Source organism: Giraffa tippelskirchi, chromosome 4 (genome assembly GCF_054371585.1).
Source record: "Giraffa tippelskirchi isolate mGirTip1 chromosome 4, T2T-mGirTip1v1.2.pri, whole genome shotgun sequence".
Lineage (NCBI taxonomy): Eukaryota > Metazoa > Chordata > Mammalia > Artiodactyla > Giraffidae > Giraffa > Giraffa tippelskirchi.
Window position 1 is genome coordinate 189,406,150 of NC_137278.1, and position 20,081 is coordinate 189,426,230.

At 39.6% G+C, this 20,081-nt stretch overlaps 1 long non-coding RNA gene across 1 annotated transcript in view; it reads left to right on the forward strand.

The window, feature by feature from the left end:
* The first annotated feature begins 1,691 nt into the window (after positions 1-1,691).
* The window catches only part of LOC145545214 (uncharacterized), a 35,601-nt gene continuing 17,211 nt past the window's right edge, over positions 1,692-20,081 (forward strand). Inside the window, exons 1-2 of the long non-coding RNA XR_014081947.1 lie at positions 1,692-1,856; positions 16,720-16,807. This is a non-coding gene — a long non-coding RNA (uncharacterized LOC145545214). The remainder of the gene's footprint in view (positions 1,857-16,719; positions 16,808-20,081) is intronic.

The window sequence follows — 20,081 nt, forward strand, 5'->3', positions numbered from 1 at the left end:
TACTCACTTGCTCTCCAATTGAATCTGCAGCTTTAAGAATGGCAATTCTAAATGTGGTAGCTATTTGGATTTTTCGAATTGGTGTTATTTAATGTCAGTTCATATCAATACAATTTCTTCTAATGTTCTCAGAGCATTAATTACTTCAATCTCTTCCTCCATCTCTGTTTCTGTGCCCAGAATTTCCAGGGAGCAGCCTTATTCCATGCAGAAGAAAATGGCCCCTAAGTCTGAGTAACTGATTCAGACATAAAAACGCAGTTCTTTATTATGCCAATTGTTTCCTCTGGCTTCATATTCGACAGCAGTTTGCCCAAGCACTTGGCATGAGTGACAATAAAGCATTAGTGTTTGGCATATAAATGCCAAGCACAGGTATTTTGTGCATCATTCGAAGGCCCAAATAGCAGGTAAATTCTAGTTGCCTCCTCTAAAATGTCTTTAAAGTTTTTCAAGTCATACATTCTGTCACATAATCTTATATCCTATTTATTGTGAATCTACATTTGTATAATGGTCTCATGCTTCCTCACTGAACTTTATGTCTCTATATACTCTTGAACCTAAGACAGTACTAAAAATAAAGTTGGTGCCAACGATTTCATTTATTTAAAACCAGAAAAGAGCTTGTCAGAATATAACTTTTATGACAAACATGTTTATTGATATTGTGAAAGAGTACCTATGACTTAAATAGATAATGAACATAAGTAGATAATAATAAGCATAATAGATAATGAACAGCAGAGGGAAGACCCCTTGTACTCAAAAAACTTTCTGCTCTTCCCTACATAGAGGACCTCTTTACTTATAAATGTAACCCATAACATTTGCTTTTATTTTCTTGTATAATTCAGAATTATTTGCTAGAATTTATCTGCACTGAAGACAGCAATAATTATAATCCAAAGTATATTTAGTATGATGTCAAGTCATTTCTTCCAGATATAGAAGCAACTGGTGATAAATTTCCAGTTATCACTGATGAAAGAACTGGTGTGCCACGCCGGTGCCACAGCTCAAGTTTTGAGACCATTATACCATCAGGGTGTCTACGGTAGACCTTCTTGGAATCAGAGGCTAATTATTTGTTGAAGTAAATGCTTGTTGTTTATCCCAATATTTTAGAGACTAGTAACATTCAAGGAATTGGAAAATATTTCCAGCTTACTTTTTAAAAACACACCAAAAAGTAGTTGTTTGAATACGGTTTACACTTGCTAAAAATAAGGTGACCATGTTTACCATCCAAACTGAAGCACTTTGGAGCTTAAGAGAGGATTATTAATAAGTTTGCCAAGAAAATAAGCATAAACTAAGACTGTCCCAGGAAAAATGGCTGTTACGTTCATCCTACTCATAAATACACTTTTGCCACAATACCAAGGAAAGGTAATTTGTGATGTAAAGTATATTATTCCTCTAAGAGTACCATGTTTTTCATCAAACGTTTGCAGTCTTTTTCTGTCTGCAACATTTTCTCCTGTCTGTTGGAACCTAAATGTCAGTCCAATGAAGAGAACTCACAAATATGCAAAACAGAAAATTCAAAATCTGACCTGTCCAACATCGGAACTTGACCTCTTTCAATGCTCTATCAATCCCACTCCAAACTATAGAGTGAGAAACAGAATCAATGGTTTTGTCTAGACAGTATCAATCAATGTCATCCCTCAAAAAAATGAACAAGCGAGGCGGGGCTAAGATGGCGGAGGAATAGGACCGGGAGACCACTCTCTCCTCCACAAATTTATCGAAAGAACATCTGAACGCTGACCAAACTTCACAAAACTACTTCTGAAGGCTGGCTGAGGACGTCAGGCTTTCACAAAAACTGCGCATTATCTTCAAAAGAGGTAGGAGAAATTATAAAAGATTAAAAGAGAGACAAAAGAGTTAGGGACGGAGAGCCGTCCCGGGGAGGGAGTCGTAAAAGAGGAGGAATTTCCAAGCACCAGGAAACCCTCTCACCGGCGGGTGTGGGGGAGGATTTTTTTATCTCCGAGGGCAACGTAACTGGGAGGAAAAAATAAATAAAATCCACAGATTACGTGCCTAAAGCAACTCCCAGCAAAGAACCCCAGACGCTCGCATCATCCGCCACCAGCAAGTGGGGGCTGAACGGAGAGGAGCGGGCGGCATTGCCTAGGGTAAGGACCGGGCCCGAGTGCCCCGAGGGCAATCTGAGGGAGCTAACGTGAGATAGTAACCTAAACTGTGGGACAGCGAGAGAGAGAGAGAGAGAACTATCCCGCGAAAAGCCCAACTCTAAGGCACTGCCGGCCCGCTCACAGAACAAAGGACTGAGCGATACCAGAGGAGAGCTAGCCGGCTGCGGATCGCCCCATCCCCCGCGGGACACAGCGGGCAGGCGGGGCCCGCCAGAGCCGGAAAGGGGCAAACTCGGCTCCAGAGAGGGCACCCCCTACCAAACTGCAAACAGGCTCCCAGTTTCTAAGCAAAGACTGCCTGAGATCCCGGAGGGTCGACAGCCGCCGGGAGGGTCGCAGCCAGAGACCAGCTCCTCAGAACCGACACAAAGCACACGGGAGCCGGGCGCGCCCGTAAACCGAGGCGGGGACCAGGGAGGTGATAAGCCGCACCGCCCCAACAGGGGACAGCGCCCTCGCCAAACTCCTGGCCGCCTGGGCAGCTCCGACCGGGAACGGCACAAGCCGCGGGCGAAACCGAGTCTGCGCCCTTGTGGAGCAACCGGGAGCCTGAACCTGAGCGGCTTAGACCTGGGAAGTGCACGCAGCTCAGGGCCCGCTCCCCGGCCGAGTAACCTGAAGCCTGAGCAGGGTAGACGGGGAAAGCACACACGCCGTGAGCGGGGGCGAACCCAGTGCGGCCGAGACACTGCGAGCTTACCACACACACGCCAGAATTGCAGTGTTCTTTCCTCCCCACAGCACGATTGAACAAGCGAACCTAAAGAGATCACCTCCACCGCTTTGTTGCAGGGCGGAAATTAGATACTGAAGAGATCTCCAAACAGAAGCCAAATAAACAGAGGGAAGCGCTTTGGAAGGGACAGGCCAACAGATTAAGATCCCTGTAGTTAATACCGACTGCATTAAAAAGGACCTATAGATCTTGAAAAGTATAAGCAGGAATAAGGATCTATCTAAAACTGAGCAGATCCCACACTGCTCACAACAGCTCCAGAGAAAGTCCGGGATATATATATTTTTTACTATTATTATTATTTTTTTTTTAATTAAAAAAAATTTTTTTTTCTCTTCTTTCCTTTTTCTTCAAGTCCTCTATTACACCTTTAACTTTCATCTTCATAACCCACTATTAACTTGCAAAAAAAAAAAAAACCCCTATTTTTGAAGCAAACTACATACATATATCTTATACCTTTTGTGTTTTCTTTTTTTTTAATGTTTTTTTCCTGTTCTACATTTTTTTACTGTTTCTTTTTTTACTGTTTTACTGTTTTTTTTCTTTTTACACTGTTTCCTTTTTTCTTTTTTTTTTTTTAGATTGTAAGTTTTATAAGAGTCTAACCTCTACTCTAGATTTTTAATCTTTGTTTTACATATTTGATATCAACTTTGTACATTTAAGAACCCAATCTTTAGGACGCATTTTCACTCAGGAGTGTGATCACTGGCCTGATCACTCTCTCCCCCTATTGATGCTCTTTCTTCTCCCCCAGGGAACCTCTATCTCCCACCCTCCTCCTTCTCTTCTCAACCCAATTCTGTGAATCTCTGAGGGTGTTCTGGGTACCGGAGAACACTTCAGGAACAGGATACTGCCCAGATCTCTCTCTCCCCTCTCAATTCCTCCCTTTCTACTCATGCTCACCTCTGTTACCTTCCTCCCCCCCCTCTATGTATCTCTGTGAATCACTCTGAGGGTTCCAAACTGTGGAAAGCACAGAGGGAAGTGCTTACTGGCTAGATTGCTCTCTCCACATTTGAATTCCCCTCTTCCCCTCCTGGTCACCCCAACCCACCCCCCCCCACCTCATCTCTCCATGTAACTCAGTGAACCTTTCTGGGTATCCCTCACTGTGGAGAATCTTTTCACCATTAACCTAAAAGTTTTATTATTGAGGCTGTATGGAAGGAGAAGTCTTGAGGCTACTGCAAGAATAAGACTGAAAGCCAGGGGAAACATTAATTAATAAGAGACCATCCAATAGCCTCCATAAATTCACTGAAACCAAGCTCCACCCAAGAGACAATAAGTTCCAGAGCAAGACATACCACGCAAATTCTCCAACAACGCAGGAACATAGACCTGAGCATCAATATACAGGCTGCCCAGAGGCACACCAAATCCATAGACATCTCAAAAATTAATACTGGTCACTCCATTACACTCTAGAGAGCAGAAATCCAGCTCCACCCACCAGAACACCGACACAAGCCCCCCCAACCAGGAAACCTTGACAAGCCACCTATCCAACCCCAACCGCAGTGAGGAACCTCCACAACAAAGAGGAACTTCATACTACCAGAATACAGAAGGGCCACGCCTGACACAGTAATCTAAACAAGATGAAAAGGCAGAGAAATACTCAGCAAGTAAAGGAAAATGAGAAATGCCCACAAAGCCAAACAAAAGAGGAGGAGATAGGGAATCTATCTGAAAAAGAATTTAGAATAAGGATAATAAAAATGATCCAAAATCTTGAAAGCAAAATGGAGTTACAGATAAATAGCCTGGAGACAAAGATTGAGAAGATGCAAGAAATGTTTATCAAGGACTTAGAAGAAATAAAAAGGAATCAATATAGAATGAATAATGAAATAAAGGAGATAAAAGACACTCTGGAGGGAACCAACAGTAGAATAACGGCGGCAGAAGATAGGATAAGTGAGGTAGAAGATAGAATGATGGAAATAAACGAAGCAGAGAGGAAAAAAGAAAAAAGAATCAAAAGAAATGAGGAAAACCTCCGGGACCTCTGGGACAATATGAAACGCCCCAACATTCGAATCATAGGAGTCCCAGAAGAAGAAGATAAAAGGAAAGGCCATGAAAAAATACTCGAGGAGATAATAGTTGAGAATTTCCCTAAATTGAGGAAAGAAATAGTCACAGAAGTTCAAGAAACCCAGAGAGTTCCAAACAGGATAAACCCAAGGCGAAACACCCCAAGACACATATTAATCAAATTAACAAAGATCAAACACAAAGAACAAATATTAAAAGCAGCAAGGGAAAAACAACAAATAACACACAAGGGGATCCCCATAAGGATAACAGCTGATCTTTCAATAGAAACCCTTCAGGCTAGAAGGGAATGGCAGGACATACTTAAAGTAATGAAAGAGAATAATCTACAACCCAGATTACTGTACCCAGCAAGGATCTCATTCAGATATGAAGGAGAATTCAAAAGCTTTACAGACAAGCAAGAGCTGAGGGAATTCAGCACCACCAAACCAGCTCTCCAACAAATGCTAAAGGATCTTCTCTAAACAGGAAACACAGAAAGGATGTTTCAACACGAACTCAAAACAACAAAGTAAATGGCAACGGGATCATACTTATCAATAATTACCTTAAATGTAAATGGGTTGAATGCCCCAACCAAAAGACAAAGGGTTGCTGAATGGATACAAAAACAAGACCCCTATATATGCTGTCTACAAGAGACCCACCTCAAAACTAGGGACACACACAGGCTGAAAGTGAAAGGATGGAAAAACATATTCCATGCAAATGGAGACCAAAAGAAAGCAGGAGTCGCAATACTCATTTCAGATAAAATAGACTTTAAAATAAAGGATGTGAAAAGGGACAAAGAAGGACACTACATAAAGATCAAAGGATCAATTCAAGAAGAAGACGTAACAATCATAAATATATATGCACCCAACATAGGAGCACCACAATATATAAGGCAAATACTAACAAGTATGAAAGGGGAAATTAACAATAACACAATAATAGTGGGAGACTTTAATACTCCACTCACGCATATGGATAGATCAACTAAACAGAAAATTAACAAGGAAACACAAACTTTAAATGATACAATAGACAAATTAGATTTAATTGATATTTACAGGAGTTTCCACCACAAAACAATCAATTTTACCTTTTTCTCAAGTGCACATGGAACTTTCTCCAGGATAGATCACATCCTGGGCCATAAATCTAGCCTTGGTAAATTCAAAAAAATTGAAATCATCCCAGCCATCTTCTCTGACCACAATGCAGTAAGATTAGACCTCAATTACAGGAAAAAAACTATTAAAAGTTCCAACATATGGAGGCTAAACAACACGCTTCTGAATAACCAACAAATCACAGAAGAAATCAAAAAAGAAATAAAATTATGCATGGAAACGAATGAAAATGAAAACACAACAACCCAAAACCTATGGGACACTGTAAAAGCAATACTAAGGGGAAGGTTCATAGCAATACAGGCGTACCTCAAGAAACAAGAAAAAAATCAAATAAATCAACTAACTCTACACCTAAAGCAACTAGAGAAGGAAGAAATGAAAAGCCCCAGGGTCAGTAGAAGGAAAGAAATCTTAAAAATTAGGGCAGAAATAAATGCAAAAGAAACAAAAGAGACCATAGCAAAAATCAACAAAACTAAAAGCTGGTTTTTCGAGAAGATAAACAAAATTGATAAGCCATTAGCCAGACTCATCAAGAAACAAAGGGAGAAGAATCAGATCAACAAAATTAGAAATGAAAATGGAGAGATCACAACAGACTCCACAGAAATACAAAGGATCATAAGAGACTACTACCAACAGCTATATGCCAATAAAATGGACAACTTGGAAGAAATGGACAAATTCTTAGAAAAGTATAACTTTCCAAAACTGAACCAGGAAGAAATAGAAGATCTTAACAGACCCATCACAAGCACGGAAATCGAAACTGTAATCAGAAATCTTCCAGCAAACAAAAGCCCAGGACCAGACGGCTTCACAGCGGAATTCTACCAAAAATTTAGAGAAGAGCTAACACCTATCCTACTCAAACTCTTCCAGAAAATTGCAGAAGATGGTAAACTTCCAAACTCATTCTATGAGGCCACCATCACCCTAATTCCAAAACCAGACAAAGATGTCACAAAAAAGGAAAACTACAGGCCAATATCACTGATGAACATAGATGCAAAAATCCTTAATAAAATTCTAGCAAACAGAATCCAACATCATATTAAAAAGATCATATATCATGACCAAGTGGGCTTTATCCCAGGAATGCAAGGTTTTTTTAACATCCGCAAATCAATCAATGTAATACACCACATTAACAAATTGAAAGAAAAAAACCATATGGTTATCTCAATAGATGCAGAAAAAGCCTTTGACAAAATTCAGCATCCATTTATGATTAAAACCCTCCAGAAAGCAGGAATAGAAGGAACATATCTCAACATAATAAAAGCTATATATGACAAACCCACAGCAAACATTATCCTCAATGGTGAAAAATTGAAAGCATTTCCCCTAAAGTCAGGAACAAGGCAAGGATGCCCACTTTCACCACTACTATTCAACATAGTTTTGGAAGTTTTGGCCACAGCAATCAGAGCTGAAAAAGAAATAAAAGGAATACAGATAAGAAAAGAAGAAGTAAAACTCTCACTGTTTGCAGATGACATGATCCTCTACATAGAAAACCCTAAAGACTCTACTAGAAAATTACTAGAGTTGATCAATGAATATAGTAAAGTTGCAGGATATAAAATTAACACACAGAAATCCCTTGCATTCCTATACTCCAATAATGAGAAAACAGAAAGAGAAATTAAGGAAACAATACCATTCACCATTGCATCAAAAAGAATAAAATACTTAGGAATATATCTACCTAAAGAAACAAAAGACTTATATATAGAAAACTATAAAACACTGATGAAAGAAATCAAAGAGGACACAAGCAGATGGAGAAATATACCGTGTTCATGGATTGGAAGAATTAATATAGTGAAAATGAGTATTCTACCCAAAGCAATCTACAGATTCAATGCAATCCCTATCAAGCTACCAATGGTATTTTTCACAGAACTAGAACAAATCATCTCACAATTTGTATGGAAATATAAGAAACCTCGAATAGCCAAAGCAGTCTTGAGGAAGAAGAATGGAACTGGAGGAATCAACCTGCCTGACTTCAGGCTCTACTACAAAGCCACAGTCATCAAGACAGTATGGTATTGGCACAAAGATAGAAATATAGATCAATGGAACAAAATAGAAAGCCCAGAGATAAACCCACGCACATATGGACACCTTATCTTCGACAAAGGAGGCAAGAATATACAATGGAGAAAAGACAATCTCTTTAACAAGTGGTGCTGGGAAAACTGGTCAACCACTTGTAAAAGAATGAAACTAGAACACTTCCTAACACCGTACACAAAAATAAACTCAAAATGGATTAAAGATCTAAACGTAAGACCAGAAACAATAAAACTCCTAGAGGAAAACATAGGCAAAACACTCTCCGACATAAATCACAGCAGGATCCTCCATGACCCACCTCCCAGAATATTGGAAATAAAAGCAAAAATAAACAAATGGGACCTAATTAAAATTAAAAGCTTTTGCACAACAAAGGAAACTATAAACAAGGTGAAAAGACAGCCTTCAGAATGGGAGAAAATAATAGCAAATGAAGCAACAGACAAACAATTAATCTCAAAAATATACAAGCAACTTCTGCAGCTGAATTCCAGAAAAATAAACGACCCAATCAAAAAATGGGCCAAAGAACTAAACAGACATTTCTCCAAAGAAGACATACAGATGGCTAACAAACACATGAAAAGATGCTCAACATCGCTCATTATTAGAGAAATGCAAATCAAAACCACAATGAGGTATCATTTCACACCAGTCAGAATGGCTGCTATCCAAAAGTCTACAAGCAATAAATGCTGGAGAGGGTGTGGAGAAAAGGGAACCCTCTTACACTGTTGGTGGGAATGCAAACTAGTACAGCCACTATGGAGAACAGTGTGGAGATTCCTTAAAAAACTGGGAATAGATCTGCCATATGACCCAGCAATCCCACTGCTGGGCATATACACCGAGGAAACCAGAATTGAAAGAGACGCGTGTACCCCAATGTTCATCGCAGCACTGTTTACAATAGCCAGGACATGGAAGCAACCTAGATGTCCATCAGCAGACGAATGGATAAGGAAGCTGTGGTACATATACACAATGGAATATTACTCAGCCGTTAAAAAAAATACATTTGAATCGGTTCTACTGAGATGGATGAAACTGGAGCCCGTTATACGGAGTGAAGTAAGCCAGAAAGAAAAACAACAATACAGTATACTAATGCATATATATGGAATTTGAAAGATGGTAACGATAACCCTACATGCGAGACAGAATAAGAGACACAGATGCATGGAACAATTTTATGGACTCTGAGGGAGAAGGTGAGGGTGGGACGTTCTGGGAGAATGGCATTGAGACATGTGTATTGTCATATGTGAAACAGAGCACCATTCCATGTTCGATGCATGTGACAAGGGCTCAGGGCCGGGGCAATGGGATAATCCAGAAGGATGGGATGGGGAGGGAGGTGGGTGGGGGGTCCGGGAAGGGGAACACATGTAAACCCATGGCTGATTCATGTCAATGTATGGCAAAAACTATTACAATATTGTAAAGTAATTAGCCCCCAACTAAAATAAATAAATTTATAAAAAAAAAAAAAAAGAAAAAAAAGAAAAAAAAAAAAAATGAACAAGCATGGAAACTAATAGTGAGAAAGTGAACTTGAAGTGCTCACAATTAACTCAGTGCATGCATCACCATACAGAGAAGATCAAAAATATACGGCTATTATAGATCCACAAGCCTTGAACAGACAGAGCCCCTAAAAACTGTTCTGATTCTAGAATTTGAATCTTTAGGGAAAAAAGAATAGAGTAAAAAATTTCATCCCACATAACTGAATTTAGAACATGAACCTTGTTCTGTAATAGAAAAGAAAAAAGACATCGAGTGTGAAATGCTTTTGCCTTGAGACCTCAGGGAAACGGGAAATTACTTCATTTATTTCGGATGACACTTCTGTTCAAATGAATGTGTGTAGGTCTTAAGAACTAAGGTGCTCCTGGGACACAGATAAAAGAAGGCAAAGGCTACTTTCTTCTGGGTAGCCTGCCCTTCTGTGATGGGGAAGAAGAGAGACAATATCCCCAACTAAATCAGGCACTTCCAGTATCTTTGTACTAGGGAAGGCATAAAAGACTGGTCAAGGTCAACCTTTGGTTTGAGTTATACTCAATATCAGTTGTTATTATTCCAGGCTTGGCTGATGATAGAATATTATAAAAATAACTTCTGGGGGAAATGTAACTGAATTACTAGAGCTTAGTTAATATTCTTCACAAAAGGCTTGTGTGGCCACCTGATGCAAAGAACTGACTCATTGGAAAAGCCCCTGATGCTGGGAAAGATTGAAGGTGGGAGGAGAAGGGGACAACAGAGGATGAGGTGGTTGGATGGCATCACTGACTCAATGGACATGAGTTAGAGTAAACTCCGGGAGTTGGTGATGGACAGGGAGGCCTGGTGTGCTGCAGTCCATGGGGTCTCAAAGAGTCAGACATGACTGAGCGACTGAACTGAACTGAACTGAACTGAAGTCGTGTCTGACTCTTTGCGACCCCATGGACTGTAGCCCACCAGGCTCCTCTGTCCATAGGAATTCTACAGGCAAGAATACTGGAGTGGGTTGTTGTGCCCTCCTCCAGGGGATCCTCCCAACCCAGGAATCAAACCTGTGTCTCTTATGTCTCCTGCATTGGCAGGCAGGTTCTTTACCACTAGTACCACCTGGGAAGCCCCCACAAAAGTCTTACATACTTTCAATTCTGTAGTCAGAGAGTTTTCAATCTAGAAAAATCAGAATTTGCAGAGTAAGAGTATTACTGTGCTCTCCTTTGTAAGAGGTTTAAATACAAATAGATTTTGTGGTTTACCTAAGATCACCCTGAGTGGGTGGCAGAGCTAAGGATGTACAATACAAGTACCTTCTGTTTTGTTAGACTACTGGGAAGTGAAGGATATTTTAGGCATTTCAAGAACAAAGTGTTACCACAATGTTTTTGGTGAAGAGCACACTATGTTTTAACATATCACGTTGACCACTGATTCACAAAGGGTGCATCAGCGTCTCTGGGGAACTTGTTAGAAATGCAAAAATTTTGCCCCTCTCCCAACCAGATCTACATGTTAGTTGCTCAGTCATGTCTACTCTTTGTGACCCCATGGACTGTAGCCCTCCAGGCTCCTCTGTCCATTGAATTCTCCAGGCACAAATACCAGAGTGAGTAGACATTCCCTTCTCCTGTAATGCAGGAGACCCAGGTTTGATTCCTGAGTCAGGAAGATCCCCTGGAGGAGGGCATGGCAACCAACTCCAGTATTCTTGCCTGGAGAATTCCATGAACACAGGAGCCTGGAGGGCTACAGTTCATGGGGTCTCAAAGAGTTGGATACAACTGAACAACTAAAACACACTTTTTTCCCCCCAGACATTTCAAGTTAATGAATTTAGCCTTTTTGTATGTATGGGAAGATGCAAAATTCTGGGCTCATTGAATCATTCGTTTGACATACACCTCTGCTATCTGGGCCAATATTCTGTGTTTTCCCATCCTGAGTCTCGTCAGAAACATTGGCAGGTTGCTGCAGTGGCTGAAGGCTTGATGGTAGGCATCCTGTTTCTATCTTGAGTTCCCTCGGAGCTCACCATCGAAGCAGCTATAATATGCTGGCTTGATGGAGGCAACATCTTTTGTTTACTGATATAGCAGGCAACATTTTTTCATTGACAGAAATAATGTGCAAATATTGTATATGCCTTCTATTTCCAAAGGTACTGTTTTTAATGTAAAAAATTTTGACCATCAGAGCAAAAAAGAATCACTACTACAATTCTACCTCAAACTTAATTTCTGGTCATTACTAGCTGATATGATTGAATTCATTTCAAGAAATCCCATATGTGAGCAGTAGCAACATCAGTATCAGATACTCATCAATATGCTATAATTTTCCAAGAAAAGAAACTTCAGTTTCCATTGTAGGCAGTCAATTAACTTTTATGAGTTCTTGTGACACCAATATAACCTCTGATTCCACCCCCAAGAGCTCATATAACAACATTGAGTATAATCAATCTGAAAAAATTAACTTTGATAACCAAGGAAACATAAAAACCAGTGTTTTTAAATAGGAAATTGAATACATGAATTTATAATTTTACTTAGCAATTCAAAATGAAGGGTCAAACCATATCCCTGGGCCAGGAAGTAGGAATGACTGTTGCTAAAGTGTAATTTAATAAGTGAATAAATGGCCAGATGATCTTGCAGTCATGGTAACTGATTTCTCTGTGACTATACTGAAAACAGATTTGCCTGAGAAAGTAAAAGCTCTCATTTTATTTATGCAGCCTAGATTTCACATAAGACAAAACATTAGGACATAAACAAGCATTTCCTGCTAACATTTACAATATTTGCTGTTGAAAAAAATGATGCTTAGGATGTCTGAAGCAATGATGCACACTTGATTAACCATTGTTCTCTCTGATTATTTTTTTCAAAGCAGTAAATAGGCATATATTAAACTACAAAGCATAAAATTTTCAAACATGAATCCCAGATTTCTCAATCTGCTGATATTAGAAGCAAATCTGTGGGACAGTGAGCCTCCTATAAAACAAAGGCTTTTGATTAGATTTTAGAAAAGACAACGATGAAAGGTATTAGTAGATTTGAACATTCCAATAGGTCACATAGAGAAAGAAGCATACTTCTCACATTATAATGTCATCTAAACATATACTACATTATGCATATACATTTTATATGTGAAGTGAAAGTCACTCAGTCATGTCCGACTCTTTGCAACCCCATAGACGGTAGCCTGCCAGGCTTCTCTGTCCATCGAATTCTCCAGGCCAAAATAGCTGTTCCCTTCTCCAGGGAATCTTCCCAACCCAACGACTGAACACAGGTCTCCCACATTGCAGGCAGATTCTTTACCCTCTGAGCCAACTATATACACCCTTAAATTAAATATCTATAAATTAAATACATATGTATATACACATACATAATATGGATATGGCGATATATAATTTGCCTTGAAACCCCATGAACAGTGTGAAAAGGCAAAAAGATAGGACACTGAGAGATGAACTCACTGGTCAGTAGGTGCCCAGTATGCTACTGGAGATCAGTGGAGAACTAATTCAAGAAAGAATGAAAACACGGAGCCAAAGCAAAAACAACACCCAGCTGTGGATATGCCTGGAGATAGAAGCAAAGTCCGATGCTGTAAAGAGTAATATTGCATAGGAACCTGGAATGTTAGGTCCATGATTCAAGGAGTGGTCAAACATGAGATGGCAAGAGTGAACGTCGACATTTTGGAATGGAATGGGTGAGTTTAACTCAGCTGACCATTATATCTACTACTGTGGGCAAGAATTCCTTAGAGGAAATGGAGTAGCCATCATAGTCAACAAAAGAGTCTGAAATGCAGTACTTGTATGCAATCTCAAAAACAACAGAATGATCTCTGTTCATTTCCAAGGCAAACCATTCAATATCACGGTAATCCAAGTCTATGCCCTGACCAGTAATGCTGAAGACTCTGAAGTTGAACGGTTCTATGAAGACCTACAAGACTTTCCAAAACTAACACCCAAAAAAGATGTCCTTTTCATTATATGGGACTGGAATGCAAAAGTAGGAAGTCAGGAAATACCTGGAGTAATGCAAATTTGACCTTAGAGTACAGAAAGAAGCAGGGCAAAGGCTAATAGAGTTTTGCCAAGAGAACGCACTGGTCATAGCAAACACCCTCTTCCAACAACACAAGAGATGACTCCACACATGGATATCACCAGATGGTCAATACCAAAATCAGATTGATGATATTCTTTGCAGCCAAAGATGGAGAAACTCTATACAGTCAGCAAAAACAAGACTGGGAGCTGACTGTGGCTCAGATCATAAACTTCTTATTGCCAAATTCAGACTGAAATTGAAGAAAGTAGGGAAAACCACTAGACCATTCATGTATGACCTAAATCAAATCCCTTACGGTTGTACAGTGGCAGTGACAAATAGATTCAAGGGATTAGATCTGACAGAGTGCCTGAAGAACTATGGATGGAGGTTCGTGACATTGTACAGGAGACAAGGATCAAGACCATCCCCAAGAAAAAGAAATGCAAAAAGGCAAAATGGTTGTCTGAGGAGGCCTTACAAATAGTTGAGAAAAGAAGAGAAGTGAAAGGCAAAGGAGAAAAGGAAAGGTATACCCATTTGAATGCAGAGTTCCAAAGAATAGCAAGGAGAGATAAGAAAGCCCTCCTTAGTGATTAATGAAAAGAAATAGAGGAAAACAATAGAATGGGGAAGACTAGAGATCTCTTCAAGAAAAACAGAGGTACCAAGGGAACATTTCTTGCAAAGATGGACAAAATAAAGGACAGAAATGGTATTGACCTAACAAAGGCAGAAGATATTTTAAAAGGAGGCAATACACAGAAGAACTGTACAAAAAAGATCTTCACCACCAAGATAACCACAATGGTGTGGTCACTCACCTGGGGCCAGACATCCTGGAATGTGAAGTCAAGTGGGCCTTAGGAAGCAGCACTATGAACAAAGCTAGTGGAGGTGATGTAATTCCAGTTAAGCTATTTCAAATCCTAAAAGATGATTCTGTGAAAGTGCTGCACTCAATATGCCAGCAAATTTGAAAAACTCAGCAGCGGCCACAGGACTGGAAAAGGTCTGTTTTTCATTCCAATCCCAAAGAAAGGCAATGCCAAAGAATGTTCAAACTATTGCCCTCATCTCACACGCTAGCAAAGTAATGCTCAAAATTATCCAAGCCAGGCTTCAACAGTACGTGAATCGTGAGCTTCCAGATGTTCAAGCTGGATTTCGAAAAGGTAGAGGAACCAGAGATCAAATTGCCAATAACCGTTGGATCATCAAAAAAGCAAGAGAATTCCAGACAAACATCTATTTCTTCTTTATTAACTACATCAAAGCCTTTGACTGTGTGGATCACAACAAACTGTGGAATATTCTTCAAGAGATGGGAATATCAGACCACCTGACCTGCCTCTTGAGAAACCTGTATGCAGGTCAGGAAGCAACAGCTAGAACTGTACATGGAACAACAGACTGGTTTCAAATCGGGAAAGGAGTACATCAAGGCTGTATATTGTCACCCTGCTTATTTAACTTATATGCAGAGTACGTCATGCAAAATACCAGGCTGGATGAAGCAGAAGCTGGAAACAAGATTGCTGGGAGAAATATCAATAACCTCAGATGACACAGATGACACCACCCTTATGGCAGAAAGTGAAGAACTATAGAGCCTCTTGATGAAAGTGAAAGAAGAGAGTGAAAAACTTGGCTTAAAACTCAACATTCTGAAAACTAAGATCATGGCATCCGGTCCCATCACTTCATGGCAGATAGATGGGCAAACAGTGGAAACAGTGGCTGACTATTTTGAGGGGCTCCAAAATCACTGCAGATGGTGACTGCAGTCATGAAATTAAAAGATGCATGCTCCTTGGAAAAAAGCTATGATCATCTAGACAGCATATTAAAAAGCAGAGACATTACTTTGCCAACAAAGGTCTGTCTAGTCAAAGCTATGGTTTTCCAGTAGTCATGTATTAATGTGAGAGCTGGACTATAAAGAAAGCTGAGTGCTGAAGAATTGATGCTTTTGAACTGTGGTGTTGGAGAAGACTCTTGAGAGTCCCTTGGACTGCAAGGAGATCAAACCTGTCAATCCTAAAGAAAATCAGTGCTGAATATTCATTGAAAGGACTGATGCTGAAGCTGAAATTCCAAAACTTTGGCTACCTGTTGCGAAGAAGTGACTCATTGGAAAAGACCCTGATGCTGGGAAAGATTTAAGGCTGTAGGAGAAGGGGATGACAGAGAATGAGATGGTTGAATGGCATCACTGACTCAATGGACATGAGTCTGAGTAAGCTCTGGGAGTTGGTGATGGACAGGGAGGCCTGGTATGCTGCAGTCCATGGGGTAGCAAAGAGTTGGACACGACTGAGTGACTGAACTCAACTGAATTGAATATATATATATTAGTTCTGTTCATTTCAGTCACTCAGTCGTGTCCAACTTATGTATTTTTACTTGTAAAGGAGAGAACTGATAAGTGCCACTTGTTGTTGTCGTTGTTTAGTTGCTAAGTTGTGTCCGACTCTTTGCGACCCTATGGACTGTAGCCCGCCAGGCTCCTCTGTCCATGGAATTTTCCATGCAAGATTATAGGACTGATTTGCCATTTCCTCCTTTAGGGGATCTTCCCAACCCAGGGATCAAAAGCCCATATTCTGCATTAGCAGGTTGATTTTTTACCACTGGGCCACTGGGAAAGCCATAACAATACATAGAATTCTGAGGCTACGAGGTTAGTAGAAGGATAATAAATACTACAATTTAGAACAAATTTAGTGTTTATTAGGATCTATGATAAGGATTCATGATAAAATTCATGCTATGCCTTCAAAGACCCCGTCCCTTCCTCTTTTAAGTAAGTTCTCATGGAATGCTTTGTAGAATAAAGATTTTCTGACTGAAAGATGAGATACTTCCTTCAGTGGTTGTAGAGATAAGAGGTCAAAAAAGAGATGAAAAAAATTTTAAATATTGAAAAATCTGTATTTTCACAGGAATATTCCAGTCAAGAAGAAGAAATTTGTGATGCAAAAGAGAATGAAAGTGTAAGACAACTAAGAATAAACAGATTTCATACAGGAGGTACCTTGTACATCATGTTTAGTTTACAGAAAATGAACCTGAAGTTTAAAAAGTCCTGTAACTTCCCCGTAGAAATTTGGCTTAGAGTCAGGAATAATTCTAGAACACTCACCACACAATCTTTGTTTGAATGTGCTTTTAGTTACACTGAGCAACAATTTTTTGTTTTGCTTTGTTAACTTTCTGAGTCCCTGAGATACTAGTATGATACGACCTGACTTCTGAGGCAAGAAAACAAACCACTATATCCTAAGGCATTCATTTCTCCACTAGGGCCTGGTATAACTACAAAACGCAACTGATAAGGTTCCTAAAGGCAGAATTCCTTTGAGAAGGAAATTTCCCCTGGTCTATTTCAACCTGAAAAGGGTAATCAACTTTGAAACTACAAAGATAATGTTCCTTTAAACAAGTTTACTCCATAAATAAATGTATCAGATTTCTTAGTCGATTTTTTCTCCCTGAAGAATCAAGTATGATAATTCCACAAAACAAAACCAATTAGACACATGAAGAAAATTTTTTCATGTTCCAAAAAACCTTGGGAGAAGACCCATGGGCCTTTGGAACATGAGGAAAAAGAAGAATCATTTTAAGAAATGGAGGCAAAGAAAGTGACCTGACTATAGCAATTGTATTAAAATTATTTATAAAAAAAAATTATGGAATCAGGTAAGTTTGAGACACATTTTCTGTTTTCACAGAACTTAGGCAGAAGCTGAACAAGCCATCCAGTAGTTAGACCAGAGCCACTGTATGCACAGCAAAGGAAACCACAAATAAAACAAAAAACCAGCCTAGATCTGGGAGAAAATATCTGCAAATAATGAGACTAACAAGGGCATAATTTCCAAAGCATACAAGCAACTCATATAACTCAACAGCAAAGAAACAAACAATCCAATCAAAAAATAGGCAGAAGACCTAAGTAGACATTTCCCCAAGGAAGACATCCAGATGACCAACAAGCACATGAAAAGATGCTCATCATTGGTAATTATTAGAGAAATGCAAATCAAAACTACAATGAGGTACCACCTCACACAGGTCAGAATGGTCATCATTAAAAATTCTATAAATGATAAATGCTGTAGAGGGTGCAGAGAAAAGGGAACTCCCTTGTAAACTGGTACAGCCATTATGGAAAAGGGTATAGAGGTTCCTCAAAAAACTAAGAGTTGCCATATGATCCAGCATGCCTACTCTGGAGCATATACCCATATAAAACTACAATTCCAAAAGATCTCTGCACCCCTATGTACATAACAACACTATTTACAACATCCAAGACATAGAAGCAACCTAAATGTCCACCAACAGATGACTTGATGTGGTATACACACACACACACACACACACACACACACACACACACACACACACACACATATATATACAATGGAATATTGTTGTTGTTTAGTCACTAAGTTTTGTCCAACTCTTTTATGACCCCATGGACCAAGCTCCTCTGTTTATGGGATTTTCCAGGCAAGAATACTGGAGTTAGTTGCCATTTCCTTCTCCAGGGGATCTTCCCAACCCAGGGACTGAACTCCAGTCTCCTGCATTGCAGGCTTGCAATAACGATATGTAAAAATTCTTAACAATTTTAGCATATTAATTTGGCAAGTGGTGTTCGTTTTAGGAATGTAAAGTTGGCTTCACATTTGAAAATCAGTATGTCAGTACAATAACAGTTTAAAGGGAAAAGTCAGGTGGTCATCTCGTCAGATACAGAAAGGACTTGACAAAATTATTCACCAGGCTTACTAAAAATTCACAGCAAATTAGGAATCACACAGAATTTCCTCAGTCTGATTAACTGTACATATTAAAAAACCTATATCTTACTTAATGGTGCATCATTGAACACTTTTCATATTAACATTAGGAATAAAGAGCATATCTACTTTCATCATTTCTATTCAACACCTTACAAGGTCTTATATAGTGCAACTATACAAGACAAGAGAAATATAAAGTGCATTACAAAGTAAAATTGTCTCTATTTGCAGATTTATTTTTTATGTAAAAATACCTGAGGTAATCTATGAAACAACTACAAAGTGAATTTAGCAAGTTCTCTACACAAGGCAACATGCACAAAAAATTTGTTTCTACATACTTGCACTGTGTCGGCGTGTGTGTATGTGTATGTCTGTGTTAATCACTCAGTCATGTCTGACTCTTTGCAACCCTATGGACTATAGCCTGCCAGGCTCCTCTGTCCATGGAACTGTCCAGGTGAGAATACTGGAGTGGGATGCCATGCACTCCTCCAGGGGACTCTTCCTGACCCAGGGACCGAATCCAGGTCTCCTGCATTGGTAAGTGGATTCTTTATTGTCTGAGCCACCAGGGAATCTCTATACTTGCACAATACAGGTAAAAAATAAAATTCAAAACTTCTTCTTACAATAACATCTAAACAAAATATTTAGGAATAAATTTAACAAAATATCTGAAGGCTTATACACTGAAAACTACAAAGCATTGCCTTGAGAAATTAAGTTCAGTTCAGTTCAGTCCCTCAGTCATGTCCGACTCTTTGCGACCCCATGAATCGCAGCACGCCAGGCCTCCCTGTCCATCACCAATTCCTGGAGTCCCCCCAAACCCATGTCCATTGAGTCAGTGATGCCATCCAACCATCTCATCCTCTGTTATCCCCTTCTCCTCCAGCCTTAAATCTTTCCCAGCATCAGAGTCTTTTCAAATGAGTTAGCTCTTCGCATCAGGTGGCCAAAGCATTGGAGTTTCAGCTTCAATATCACTCCTTCCAGTGAACACCCAGGACTGATCTCCTTTAGGATGGACTGGTTGGATCTCCTTGCAGTCCAAGGGACTCTCAAGAGTCTTCTCCAACACCACAGTTCAAAAGCATCCATTCTTCAGTGCTCAGCTTTCTTCATAGTCCAACTCTCACATCCATATATGACTACTGGAAAAACCATAGCCTTGACTAGATGGACCTTTGTTGGCAAAGTGATGTCTCTGTTTTTTAATATGCTGTCTAGGTTGGTCATAGCTTTCCTTCCAAGGAGTAAGTGTCTTTTAATTTTATGGCTGCAATCACCATATGCAGTGATTTTGGAGCCCAAAAATATTAAGTCAGCCACTGTTTCCACTGTTTCCTCATCTATTTGCCATGAAGTGATGGGACCAGATGCCATGAATCTAGTTTTCTGAATGTTGAGCTTTAAGCCAACTTTTTCACTCTCCTCTTTCACTTTCATAAAGAGGCTCTTTAGTTCCTCTTCACTCTCTGCCATAA